General features: G+C 37.2%; 1 protein-coding gene across 14 annotated transcripts in view; it reads right to left on the bottom strand.

Annotated features, from left to right (window-relative positions):
• The window catches only part of HERC1 (HECT and RLD domain containing E3 ubiquitin protein ligase family member 1), a 214,636-nt gene that overhangs the window by 189,516 nt on the left and 12,047 nt on the right, over positions 1-13,073 (bottom strand). For 3 of the 14 annotated variants that reach the window (XM_079914124.1, XM_079914121.1, XM_079914123.1), the window contains exon 2: positions 10,564-10,657. The exons of the other annotated variants lie outside the window; for them this stretch is intronic. The gene's annotated coding sequence lies outside the window, so the exon portion shown is untranslated. The remainder of the gene's footprint in view (positions 1-10,563; positions 10,658-13,073) is intronic. 14 annotated transcript variants of the gene reach the window in all.

The raw sequence follows: 13,073 nt of genomic DNA, 5'->3' as shown, positions 1-13,073 counted from the left end.
GGTTCTGGGACCTCCTCTTCTTCTTCTCAATATTTTCCTTTCTTTTTACATCAACTGTATATCTTCATTGCTAAAGCTGAACCCATCACTACATTGATACCTCCCAAATCCACATCTCTGGACAGCACCCCTGCAGAATGCTGGTCTTGTTTCCAAAAGCCTCATGGATATCACCATGTCAGTGCTGCCTACTCTCAATTCACCATGTCCAGAATTAACTTCAATCTCTTCCAGCTTCCCTACCTCCTAATGTTCTCCTCCCCTCCCCTCCCACATTCTTACAAAACCAGTTCCTTCTCATACATCACTCAAGTACCCTTAATCAAAACCATAGAACGGTCTTTGACTCAGGCCTTTCCTTTACACCCCAGCCTCTTTTAACATTTTTCCACTGGCTCCACCCTGTTTCAACCATTATAACCTACCCTGGGAAACTGCAACGGGCTCCCAAAGAGTCTCCCCATTCCCCTGCATTCTACCTACTTCTGGATTAATCTTAAAGCTCAGTTCTAACCAATTATTTCATTACCCGTTTATAAAGAAGTCAATGGCTCTCCACTTCCTATGAAACAGAAAACAAGACATTGTTGTGGGTTTAAATCCATTCAGAGGGAGCCAAGTTTGCCTTCCGATTTCATCTTCCACAATCCCCCTAAATACATCCTATTTTAACAAACCAAACACTCTGACCTCGGTGCCTTTGTTCATGCTAGTCCCTATAACTGATGGCCCTCACCTATTTAATCTTTACCTGTCAAAATCCGTATTTCTCCTTCAAAGGCCTATCTCAAAGGTCACTTCCTCCATGAAGCCTTTCAGGTTTTAATCACTCTACACTCACCAATACAGATTTGATCACTTCCTCCTCTAAACTCTGAGAACACTTTTATTTACACATATTGTAACATCTGTCATACTCTGCCTGATTTATTATTTGTGTACTTGTCTTCATCACCACTGCCCCATGTACTCTACAACCAGGCAAGCTTTTCAAGGCTGGTGCTCTGTACTGCTCCCTCTTTTGCCCCTTTAAGTCACTGGCATCCTACCTTTTTTGCTGCAGGGGCTCAGGAACTCTCTGCAGTAGATGAATTAATTCTGGTCTTAAGAAGTTGACAAGAGAAATTTAAAAAATTATATTATCCATGGGGTCTATAAGGATAAATCAGATAATAGATTGCATTCTGCCTTTTTTGTTACAAGTTGGAACTCTGCCTGAAGAGAGATTCTTCTTAAAACGACCCTCAAAATCCACTAAACCAAATCTTCCTACAAGCGAATTTTCAGTATAATATTCCTCTGCTTACAACTTTACAATCATTTAAAATGGGTCCTGGGCTAGGCATTCTCTATTTGACCCCAGTCTCCCAAACAAACTTAATCTCTATCTCTCTATGCTCTGTTTTGTGCCCTTTAAGGCTGACCTTGAGGACTATACTGTCCATACTCCCCTAGTTTCCATTTGGGTCACGCCAATGAGAGGCACTAGCAGGAAATTAGAGGATGAGAAGAAAAAGAAATCAGTGTCCTTATTCCCTTGGCTCTTTCCCCACCTGGAACCCTTTCCCCTATGGCCACAGGTCCTTGGCTTCCACTGCTCCCACTCTCATCAGGCTTCAGTAATCCTCTTCTTGTCCCCTCTGGCTTAAAAGTACCAATGGCTTCCAGACACTGCTAGGCCTTGGGAACTTCACAACCCCTTGTTGCTTTCCTTAACCCTACCCAAATCTCTATAACTAGTTCACTTATTTCCTGCCAGGACCCTCAGTAATACAGCTCCCTAGGCTTAGAATTCCTCACTCTGCTTCCCAAGGCTCACAACCACCTGTTCCCTCTAACCCATCAAATCTTAACCACTCCATGCTCCTCAGCAGCCCTCTGCTGTGGTCAGGCAGGCATCCCTACCAATCCTTAGTATCACTCAGTTGTGATGTGTTCACTCCTACTCTGCACCTTTACTCACGCTGCTGCCCGCCCCAGGATGCCCACCCCTTCCTCTCTACATAACAAACCCTATACTTCCTTCAGTACAAATTCAGATCCTACGTCCTCCCCGCCCACCCCCCACTCCATTAAACCTGTTCTAATAACCTTAACCCACAATTACCTTTCTTATCTTGGAACTTCCATTTCTCTTACACAGAAGTACTTTGAAAACTATGAAAACTAAATGTTAGGTATTGCATTGTATGGTCTCTAATTGTTCACCACATATCTCCTAAAGGGAAGTAATTTGAACTATTTTAAATTCCTTCTTTTATATTCTGTTAAGAATATACACTAACATTAGAAATACAGTCATTCTTGTTGACAAAGAGTGATAAATAAAGATACATCAAGGGCTTCCCTGGTGGCGCAGTGGTTGAGAATCCGCCTGCCGATGCAGGGGACAGGGGTTCGTGCCCCGGTCCAGGAAGATCCCACATGCTGCGGAGCAGCTGGGCCCGTGAGCCATGGCCCCTGAGCCTGCGCGTCTGGAGCCTGTGCTCTGCAACGGGAGAGGCCACAACAGTGAGAGGCCCGCGTACCGCAAAAAAAAAAAAATCAATACAATGTTCTAGTACAAAAAGTTTATGATAACTAGCTATGAGCAAGTTTACTACACTTTTAATTACTGTTTTCAGTGTAATAGTTATAACAATGGCTGCTATCAACCTTGGGGTTTTTAGAACATAAACGCACTTTTTAATGAAACGACCCTTGGGAACAAAAGAGTAAAACAAATTATCAATTTGTCGAGTTCACCAACCTGTTATGCAAATAGATGCAATTATTCCAGAAATGCAAACAGTAACGTCAGCACATGCAGGATACCTTAATTTGTAGCTGACCAGTGGCCATGAACCAGACAATAGACTTCAACAAAAGTGGATTTTCTAGAGGCATGAAGAGGCCAGTGGTCCTCATCATATATTGTTTGTAGAGAAAATCTCCTCCCCCTTCTTTAGAACCACTTATTTACTAGCCTCTAAAGCCTAAGTCATGGCAATCAACATTTTTGGTAAAATTATCCTCACTGAACTGCCAATGATACATCCAATTTACACTTCAAGAACTCATTCTTATGAGGCTCCCTAAAATAAATGGAGAAATAGCAAAAATGTAGGAAGCAGGTACTATGGCTAGCTCCTCACACAATCTCAGAATATCAGTATGTGAATATGATTTTGAGGAGAAAAAAATAAAACTTAAGCAACTATTAGAAATGGTGTCAAACGAAACAGGGGGCAGGCAGGGAGAGACATAACAGTACCAAATACTAACTGGCTTCAAAGTAACCTTTTTATCTTTTCATTTAAAAAACAAAACAAAAACCCCAAAACACAAACAAAACTAAAAACAAAGGGCTGTACCCCTAGCACATTTACTAATGAACTAAGGTCAGTCCTATTTGTACATTTAAAAAAATTTTTCGGGCTTCCCTGGTGGCGCAGTGGTTGAGAATCTGCCTGCTAATGCAGGGGACACTGGTTCGCGCCCTGGTCTGGGAGGATCCCACATGCCACAGAGCACCTAGGCCCGTGAGCCACAACTACTTGAGCCTGCGCGTCTGGAGCCTGTGCTCCGCAACAAGAGAGGCCGCGATGGCCCGCGCACCGCGATGAAGGGGGGCCCCCGCTTGCCACAACCAGAGAAAGCCCTCGCACAGAAACTTAGACCCAACACAGCAAAAATTAATTAATTAATTAACTCCTACCCCCAACATCTTAAAAAAAAAAAATTAAACAAGGCATTTTAATGGTAAAAAAAAAAAGTTTTTTCTTCTGTAACTATATGTTAATTTTAACAAAGGTATTCTAATTTATTACTACTAGAAACTTGACAAGAATGTGCAAAATGTATCCATAGTAGGAAAGTCTATCTCACACAAAGCACAGTGTGCCTAAAGCACTCAGAACCCAGACGAGGAGAAGGATATGTAAGCAACTGCAATACAGTATGATAACACTGCATAACAAAGTTACCCAGCAGGAGCCATGGATAATACTAAGGGAATGAAGAGAAGAAAAGAATGCCCAGGACACAAGAAATATCCCAAAAGTTAAGATATGAGGGCTTAAAATAAAAGAGCTATAATGTACTGGGTTTGTGAGGAGATGAATTTTAAGGATATTCAGAAGGTATGCTCAGTAAGACTAGGCTCAATCAACATTTTCACATTGCAATTTTAATCAAGAATAAGGTACTGCTTAAACTAAGAAATATCTTATTCATCGCAGCCTTTTTTAGAATAGCAAAAAGGAAAAAACAAAAAGGGGAAACAATCTGAAATTCACCAACAAGAAACTGGTTAAATAAATAATACACACACACTGAGATTCAAGGCAATCATTAAAATGAACAAGTAAGATCTATAACTATCTGGAATGTGTTGAACTGAAATGATAACCAAGACTTATTAAGTTAATAATACATTAAGATATAGACCAAATAATTCTACTCCTGGTTATATATCCAAAGGAACTGAAAGCAGGGACTCGAGCAGATACTTGTACATCGATGTTCATAGCATCATTATTCTCAATAGCCCAAAGGCAGAAACAACTCATGTCTATCAAGAGATGAATAGGTAAACAAAATGTGGTACATACATACAGTCGAATATTACTAAGCCATAAAAAGGAATGAAATTTTGATATATGTTCCAACTTGGATGGACCTTGAAAGTATTAAATTTAGCAAAATAAGCGAGACAAGGAAGGACAAATATTGCACAATTCCCCTTACATGAGGAACCAAAAATAGGCAAATTCATAGAGAAAGTAGACTAGAGTTTACCAGGAGCTGGGGGAAGAGGGGAAGAGGGAATTATTGTTTAATGGGTACAGAGTTTTTGTTGGGGATGCTGGAAAAGCTTTGGATATAGACAGTAATGATGGTTATACGACATTGTGAATGCATTCAATGTCACTGAATTGTACACTTTACAAATGATTTAAATGTTAAAAATGCTATCTGTATTTTAGCACAATAAAAAAAAATAAGATGTAGAGAAGTCTGCAGTATGCTAACATTTGTATAAAAGGAAAAAGAGAGAGAATATACATAAATGCATGATTAGAGAGGTTTAGAATCTTGGAAAGAATACACAAGAAACTGTTAACTCTGGGAAAAAATAGGAAAGTGGAGAGAACAGAATGAAAGGGAGATATACATTTTGCTGTAACCCCTTTTATACCATGTGGGTTTCTATCCATGTGCATATATTGCTTAAGAATATTTTTTTATTAAAGAAAGGAAAAGAATTATCCCGGCAAGGATAATCTTCCCATGGATGCTACAACCATTGTGAAAAGGTTGTAGGAGAGAGTATTTTCACACAATCTCAAAATACCACACTCCCTAGATTAATTACTAGTTACAAAGGGGAAAAAATGTGCATTTATAAAGTGATCTGATAACAGCCACCACTTTAAATCAGTGATCAAACTTAGCATTACCTATAATGGAAAAAAATGGCATTAGGTGCCTCATGAGGTGATGCAAAAAGCACACACCACCTAAACAGTGTTCAACCAATTCATGTTTAACTTGAATATGTAGTCTTAAAGAAACAATCAGCAAATTCAGATTATAGTACATTATGTAAGACAAACAGCCTAGATTCTTCAGTAAAATTAGTATCATTGAAAAAGAGGGGAGGTAGGCAGGGGATTGTTCTGGATTAAGAGACTAAAGTGACTTAAAAACCAAAAGCAATATGTGAATATGACTGGATTGTGGATCAGAAAAAAACAAAAAAGTTATAAAAGATATGTGGGAGACAAAGAGAACAATTTAAATACAGACACCGCATACTAAATAATGAATTCAAGTTATCTTCCTTAGCTCTGATACAGGTATTGTGGTTACAATGGAGAATGTCATTTATAGGAGATGTGCACCTGAAATATTTTTTTTTTGAGGGGTGAGGGAGTACCTTGGTGACTACAATTTACTCTCACTTAAAACAAAACGTGTATGTGTGTGTGTTTAGAGAAAAGAAAAAAAAGCAACTGCAGCAAAATGTTACAATCTGTGAAACTAAGTGAAAAGGACATGGGTGCTTATTGTACTGTTGTTCTTCAACTTTTCTATAGATTTGAGAAACTTTCAAAATAAAAGTTTGGAGCAGTGTGCAGAAACAGCTGAATCAGGCACAGCTGAGCTCCAGTGGTAAAAATGAGGAAAGAAAAAAACATTATCTTTTACAATAAAAATATACAGAGGAGTTAAATAAGTATGGTTTTTCTATTATTAACCATGTCCTTCCTGATGGAGCATACATAATAGGGTCATTTATTCCTAGGAGTATCTGTGATAATCAAATATCACTTTTAATTTCCCTGCAACATAATTAAGTAATTATAGTGATATCATCTCTATAAACTCAGAGTTAGAATTATGAATCTTACTCAAAAAGGACCAGGGCAGGGGATGGATTATTGCTCCCGTAAACAGAGACCCTAAGTTGCCTACCCTTCTTAGAAGGAAGATAAAACCCAGACAGCAAGATGGTAAGTTTACTTAAGCTTGTGCTCTGTACAAATTACACAGAAGGAAGCTAATGGGCAGGGAATAGCTGAGTTCAACAAAAATGAGAAGGCAGACCTCTTCATCTCTTAAATCTTCAACCCACATTCTTCACTGTTTCAAAATAGTTATGAATTCTTGTATCAGAAAATATCTAAGCTAATCTCTATTATAACATGACTGGAGGTAAATTATAGCAGAAAAAACCTAAATGGCAAAACTGATTTGGAAATGAGCTTAACTATCTTTGACTATGTTCTTTGAGAATTCACCTTTAAACAAAATAGTGAAGTCACACTATGAAGACCTAACAAAGGAGGAAATGGAAAGCTTTTCTTATTCCCTCATCTTGAATCCTACCTCCCTCTGAATATCTCTTAACAGAAAATAGCAGAATCTGAAAATAATTTCATCTCTGTGAAACTAATCAAGCTATACATTTACTGTATGTACACTTCTATGAAGATATATGATACTTTGTTTAAAAGGTTTTTAAACATTTTAAAAAATAAAATACATAGATGCAAGACTAACAAAACATGTACAGGATCTATATGCTAAAAATTGCAAATCACAGATGAAAGAAATCAAAGGAGCTCTAAATAAGGATATGCCATGTTCCTAGATCGGAGGACTAAATATAAAATTGTCATTTCTCCCCCAAAATGATCTACAGGTTTAATACAATAACTATCAAAATCACAGCAAGATTTTTTGCAGCTACAGATGAACTTACTTTAAAATTTATATGGAAAAGCAAACAAACTAGCATAGCTAAAATCATAAGCCTTACCATCAATTTAAAACCAACAGAGACATAAATAAAATATAATCCAATCCTCAAAAAGAAAAACATTTTGAAATAAGATCACGCCAAAAATCTGCTTGGGCAAAGAGAATGATTAACAAAGCAAATTACTAGATGTAGTCAAGAAAAGAGAAAGCAAGATCAGCTAAAGAACCAACTTCAAGTACAAAAAGCCCTTCCACAACCCAACACAACAGGCTCCTTTCCCCTCCCACCACTGCAACAGTATTGATAATCAGAGATGGTTACATACAGACGCACACACACACATAAACTCACTAAAAAAGCCCATATAAGAATGTTCAAAAGAACCGTACTTTATTCTTTTATTTTTTTTTTAATTTATTTTATTTATTTATTTTTGGCTGTGTGGCTGCGCGCGGGCTTCTCTAGTTGCAGCGATTGGAGGCTATTCTTCCTTGCGGTGCACGGGCTTCTCATCGCAGTGGCTTCTCTTGTTGTGGAGCACGGGCTCTAGGTGCGCGGGCTTCAGTGGCTGTGGCACACGGGCTCAGTAGTTGTGCCTCGCGGGCTCTAGAGCACAGGCTCAGTAGTTGTGGCGCATGGGCTTAGTTGCTCCGCGGCATATGGGATCCTCCCGGACCAGGGCTCCAACCCATGTCCCCTGCACTGGCAGGCGGATTCTTAACCACTGTGCCACCAGGGAAGTCCCATACTTTATTCTTTTTAATGTTTACTTAAAGAGATCTGAGTTACTCGTCTTTTAATCCAGTATAGTGTGAAAAGAGTTTTTTCCCCTATCAAACTACAAAACAATCAATAATCCCAAATTCTACAGAAAAAAACAATAAAATAAAGCTTTACACTACAGTAGTCCCCCCTTATCCACAGGGAATATGTTCCAAGACCCCCAGTGGATACCTGAAACTGAGGATAGTACCAAATACAAATATATTGTTTTTCCTATACATACATACCTATTATAAAGTTTAATGTATAAATTAGGCATAGTAAAAGATTAACAATAATAATAAGATAGAACAATGTAACAATATACTGTAATAAAACAGTATATATAACAATATACTATAATAAAAATTATGTGAATATGGTCCTTTGCTCTCTCAAAATATCTTACAGTACAAGTTTAATGCCTTTCCCATCTTAACTAAGCACTTCTGCACTATGGCCATAACTTCTGCAGTCTGAAGTGCATCAGCAAAACTAGTACAAAATCCTATTTCCTTCTTCACAATTTCACAGATAGAAGATTCATTCTTATCATAGAGTTTAGGAACCTCAGCATAGATTTTTGTCTTTCCTTATGAAGTTGAGAACTTTAACTTTTTCACTTAAAGGAAGCACTTAACTGCTTCTTTGGCATATCCAAATTGCCAGCATCACTACTCTTGCACTTTGGGGCCATTATTGAGTAAAACAAGGGTTACTTGAACACAAGCACCGTACAAAGGGATGATTCACATCCCAGACGGGATGGAGCAGGACCACAGGAAATTTAGTCAGGTTATTCAGAATGGCGAGCAATTTAAAAATTATGAATTGTTTATTGCTGGAATTTTCCATTTAATATTTTCGGACCATGGTTGACAGTGGGTAGATTTGGATGGGCCTAGAGACTGTCATACAGAGTGAAGCAAGTCAGAAAGAGAAAAATAAATATCGTATTTTAATGCATATACGTGGAATCTAGAAAAATGGTACAGATGAACCTGTTTGAAAGGCAGAAATAGAGACACAGACGTAGAGAACAAACATATGGACACCAAGGGGGAAAGGGGAGTGGGATGAATTGGGAGATTGGGATTGACATATATACACTAATATGTATAAAATAGATAACTAATGAGAACCTGCTGTTTGGCACAGGAAACTCTACTTAGTGCTCTGTGGTGACCTAAATGGGAAGGAAATCCAAAAAAGACGGGATATATGTATACATATGGCTGATTCACTTCGCTGTACGGTAGAAACTAACACAACATTCTAAAACAACTATACCCCATTTTAAAAAAAAAAAGCGAAACCATGGATAAGAGGCGACTGCTGTACTCACTGCCTCCTTAAATTAACCTAACCCCAAACAGGTTTTTTATCTATTCACCCTGTTACTAACAGGTCAGCTATTAAAGTGTGTGTACTGGGGAGGGGACTATACATCTCAGTTGGCCCAGGATGTTACCATTTTATGCCTGCTGTCCCCACATGTACCTTTTTACTACAGTAGAGGCAGAAGACCAAATGCCTATGAATATTCTAAGAATACAGTATTTTAGGTTATAAAACAATACATATATAATTTTGAAACAATTCTCTGAATATATAAAAGATCTAGAAAAAATGTGGAGAACTACACATGAGAATTAACGGCAGTTACTCTGTGTGGTGTGAGTTTTCACTTTTTTCTTTGTATTTCCCTATACCATCTAAATATTACTTTTTACAACAGCATATATTACTTTTTTTTTTTTTTTTAAAGAAGATGTTGGGGGTAGGAGTTTATTTATTTATTTTTGGCCGTGTTGGGTCTTCGTTTCTGTGAGAGGGCTTTCTCTAGTTGTGGTGAGCGGGGGCCACTCTTCATTGCGGTGCGCGGGCCTCTCACTGTGGCGGCCTCTCTTGTTACGGAGCACAAGCTCCAGACGCGCAGGCTCAGTAGTTGTGGCTCACAGGCCTAGCTGCTCCGCGGCATGTGGGATCCTCCCAGACCAGGGCTCGAACCCATGTCCCCTGCATTAACAGGCAGATTCTCAACCACTGCGCCACCAGGGAAGCCCCAGCATATATTACTTTTTACACTTAGGAGGGAGTCATTTCCATTTGTTAAAATGCAGCTTTTCTTTCTGACCCAAGTCCTCATCTCATTTCAAAAGCATGCAGTAGTCTTCTTTAATATATGTTATTCATTAAGAACTGAGGCAATGTGAAATAGTATAGGAAATTTTAGCCTTTAGGATGCAGAATATCTAAATTCAAGAACCAGCTTTGTTGTGGAAAATACAGAACCTACCAACCTTCCAGGATTGTTTAGAGGATCAAACAAGAATCTACATGAAAGTGTTTTAATGAAATATACTCATGTGAGCTATGATTACTACTACAAGCACATGAACAAACTATGTAAACTCAGATCTCATATATAAAATGAGGGGGTCTTATAAAGTAAGCTCCAATTCCCTTCTACATCTGAAATTCTGGTATTAACAGTGTCCTCTTAACTCAGCCTTCTACTCACAACTAATTTATGTCTTCAAGAGGTGTACCTTTTTTACTGATAACACTTCCCAGGTCTCCATGTTTTCTATCTTCACTGGGATACAGTCAGCTCTCCACATTCTTCTCGTAGGCCCTGACTGCCTGAAAGTTAAAGAAAATATGTATGGTCCTTCCAAACAGACTTTATATCCCCTCTTAATCTAATTTATATTTCATGATCTCCATCTGCCACATCTTGCAGTGTAGAGTAGTAGCTATGCACAGGACTCTGGAGCCAGGTGCCTAGGTCCAGATTCTGGCTCTGCTGTATCACCAACACTGCAGTGTAACCTTGAACTATTTACTTAATCTCTCTGTGCCTCAATTTCCTTATCTGCAAAATTGGGATAACAACAGTGCACCTACTGGATAAGTTTGTTGTAAAGATTAAACAAATTACAAATTATATATAAAGGACTGAAAACAGTGCCTGGCATATAGTTAATGTTATATGTGACTGAAGTCTTTTTCTAACATTGCTTCTCTAAAAGTATAATGCTTACAGGCTAAGATAAAACAAACAACCAACATTTGCCTCTTACTTTTTTTCTCATTAAAAAAAATGTCTTCTTATTATTTGCTTACCAAAAATTTCTCCACATCATTGTAGTGAAGTCATACACACTCATCATCATTGGACATTTTTCTTTATTCTCTGTTCAAACCCTCTAATCCAACATTTCCCAAAATGTGTTTCCCTAGAAAATTTGTTCCACTAGTTCTTCTAGATGTTATGGGGGAAGAGGGCGAAGGTTCAGTGATCAAATAAATCTGGAAAATGCTGAGTTATGTTAAACAGGTTCCTTTACTGTAGGTCTTTTACATGCTAGTATGTACTATATTACGTTCCAAGAGAGGAAAAACTGCACATTGTTTACCAAGTTTATTTGACCCTAAAACGCTTTTGTCAAGGTGCTACATTGGGAAATGCTGCTGCTCTAGTTCTTTGACAACTTTTAATACAAAATATGCTATGTTACATAAACTTAATATTTCTTAAATCTGATTCACACACAAAGCCTGTTCTCAAACTCACGCTGAGAAATCCAACTCAAAAAACTAACAACTGCTGCCTTGTACAAATTACTTTTTGAAATTTCTAAATATGAACACTGACCGTAAAAGAACAAACACCAATGACCAGCTACGTATGGTAGGTGACAAGCTATTATCTCATGATGAGACGTTCAGCTATTTATTGGCCAAATGTCCTTTAAACAACTCTAGTTATTCAATACTCCCAAGTTTTTTCTGAATTTTCAATAATAAAAACTTGTGCTCTTCCTTTTTTAAAGGAATTCACTACAGAACACTGTCAAATCATCCCAGAACCAGCTCTGATATAAATACAAGGCCCTAAATATACAATTTACACTGTTGAAGAACTATCCTAAAAAACACCATCTAATACATGAACAATAGGATTTCACTATTTTGCAATCCCTGATGAATTAGTAAATCAAAGCAATGATCATCAATAGATGCAAACGTCACAAAGAGAGATGACAAGACCTTACATACTTCCTGATGGAAACACAAATTCCTCCTATGAAGTACTCTTACCAAAAGAAAAAAAAAAAATCTGATGAATTCTATCAATTTACTACAGGAAATTCAGGAGACAGAACATGTTAAATGACATTACAGTACAGAGATGCAATCATCAAAATGAAACTATTGGAAACTTCTCAAAAACCTGTTTTCTTTTAGCAAAGAATTTTAAGAAAAAAAGAAAGATGGAAGGAGAGTCTCAAGATTAAAAGCGATTTAATATACAAGACAAACAATTGTAAAGTATGGACCTTATATGGATCCCACTTCAAGCAAACTGTGTGTGTATAAAACAATCAGAAAAATATGAAACCTGATTACATATTTGATATTAAGAACTTGCTATAAATTTTTTTGGTAAGATAATGGTGTTATGCTTATTTTATAAAAAAGAGAGAGTGACTATCTTTAAAAGATCCATACTGAAATACCTGAAATTTACAAATTAAATATCTGAAATTTATAAATTAAATATGTCTGGGATATGGTTCAAAAAAGTCCAGAGTTGGGAGTGGGGTAGTGGTGGATAGAAATATAGAGAAAATAATACTGTCTATAATAATTCTGGAGGCTCAATGATGGGTTCATAGGAGCTGTTTAAACTATCCTTTCTACTTTTATATTAATATATGTTTAAAATACTTTGTAATAAAAAAGATTTTAAAAAAAAACACTGTCTGGGAATTGAATTACCTACCTAGGACTGCAAATAGCCTCTACATATTCCCATAATAGATTAATGCACAGTCAAGCATAAGTGAGTTTAAGTTTACTATGAACAAATCATGTTTATAAAGTACTAAAAGAAATCATTTGACAAGAATTTCACTAACACTCAACATGCTAAACTCTCCTATGTAATTAACTCTTATTTACAAGTCTGTTAACAATATCTAGCTAATTTATGGCTTTCCATGAAAAAAATATAGTTTAATTATGATTTTTTTTAATTTCTATTTAAGTTGCA

This window comes from Stenella coeruleoalba (genome assembly GCF_951394435.1).
Source record: "Stenella coeruleoalba genome assembly, chromosome: 2".
Classification (NCBI taxonomy): Eukaryota; Metazoa; Chordata; class Mammalia; order Artiodactyla; family Delphinidae; genus Stenella; species Stenella coeruleoalba.
Note: the sequence above shows the minus strand (reverse complement) of the source record. Positions and strands in the feature narration are given on the sequence as shown.